Here is a 477-nt window from a genome sequence, read left to right as displayed (position 1 = left end):
AATTTATATATTATTTTCATATACATTTTACTAATTTCCTTTCATCTCTCACACTTCTATTATAGAGAACGGGCAAATAGCAATATTAAAATATCTCTGCTAATTAATTCCCTTTTAATGTGCATGAATTTCATGCACTGGGCTACTAGTTTAGTTATAATTGCTCTAGGTTAGTATACTAAAACATAGAATTAAGAAACTCCTCTTCCTCATGTACATATCTTACCTAGAAATCTTACTCTAATCCTCTTCTCCCATTATGCACTCGAACCAGACTCCAACCCTGGCCTCCAAGAGAGATTATTTCACTATTATCTCCAAGTAACTGTAAGGGGTCTGACCAGCGCCTCCCCCAAAGCATCGCTGCTGCAAGAACACCTCATTCGAGTTCTAGTGGAGGGAAGAGAGGAGGTTGGGAACAGGTCTGTCGCCTTGCCCAGTCGGGTTCTGTGGGTGCTGGGTATTAACTAACATCCT

Source organism: Myotis davidii, unplaced genomic scaffold (genome assembly GCF_000327345.1).
Source record: "Myotis davidii unplaced genomic scaffold, ASM32734v1 scaffold281, whole genome shotgun sequence".
NCBI lineage: Eukaryota > Metazoa > Chordata > Mammalia > Chiroptera > Vespertilionidae > Myotis > Myotis davidii.
Note: the sequence above shows the minus strand (reverse complement) of the source record.